At 38.1% G+C, this 1,006-nt stretch overlaps 1 protein-coding gene across 1 annotated transcript in view; it reads left to right on the top strand.

The window, feature by feature from the left end:
* The window catches only part of LOC113210499 (uncharacterized), a 17,414-nt gene that overhangs the window by 9,897 nt on the left and 6,511 nt on the right, over positions 1 to 1,006 (top strand). The gene's annotated exons all lie outside the window — the stretch shown is intronic.

Genomic DNA, 1,006 nt, shown 5'->3' with positions numbered 1-1,006 from the left:
TGTACGAATTTCTGCTTATTGAATGTAAAAAACAGACCAATGATGGCGCATGCGCAGAACGCAAATGGCGAGTGATGTTAACAATGGACTCGAAAGGTTTTCTAAGTCATTAAGGGGGGCAATATGAGTTAAAGCTGTCAAAAATGACCTAAATTTGGACTATGTTTGCTGCTCTTGGGCTCCATTTTGGTCAGCAGGATGGCCCCGGGAGGCATGTCCTCCCTTTCAGTAATCGTTTAAAGGTATTTTGATCCTGGGGGTGACCACTTACTCCCCTTCAACTGTCCATGGGGTCAGCTTGGTTGTACCATGTCAAAAAAATGCATTTCCTAACATTGCGCACATATTTTTCTACTAATTTGCTCTGATCCATTTCTCTACCTAATTTTCTTGGTTGACATTGATGTGGACATGTCCTGAACTAGAAGATCTCATGTCTGACAATTTTAAAAATAAAAAAAATATGATTAAATTTTATTATTTTGTTTGCAGTGTAGAAGTGCTTATTTAAAAAAATGTCAAAATGCTTCCAATGGTTTGGTTCTAGTTCAGGACATGCCAACATCAATATCAACTAAGAAAATTAGGTAGAGGAATGGATCAGAGCAAATTTGTAGAAAAATATGTGCGCAATGTTAGGGAATGTATTTTGGACCATTTTTTTGACATGGTACAACCAAGCTGACCCCATGGACAGTATAAGGGGAGTAAGTGGTCACCCCCAGGATCAAATTACTTTCAAAGGATAACTAAAGGGTAGGACATGTCTCCCGGGGCCACCCTGCTGACCAAAATGGAGCGCAAGAGTATAAAACATAGTCCAAATTTGGGTCATTTTTGACTGCTGTAACTCATATTGCCCCCCTTAAATATCAAACTAAAGTAGATTTCAAAGACGCAGATTTTTGAAACTCGTTATCATGAACAAATAATGCATCAGGAATACAAATTGCGTTATTTCTCAAACTGTAAATCAGTTGTCTTGCAAGTCAAACTCTTATAAAAA

Source organism: Frankliniella occidentalis, unplaced genomic scaffold (assembly GCF_000697945.3).
Source record: "Frankliniella occidentalis isolate FOCC.00 unplaced genomic scaffold, Focc_3.1 Scaffold82, whole genome shotgun sequence".
Classification (NCBI taxonomy): Eukaryota; Metazoa; Arthropoda; class Insecta; order Thysanoptera; family Thripidae; genus Frankliniella; species Frankliniella occidentalis.
The sequence above is the reverse complement of the archived record's forward strand: the minus strand, read 5'-3'. Positions and strand labels throughout refer to the sequence as shown.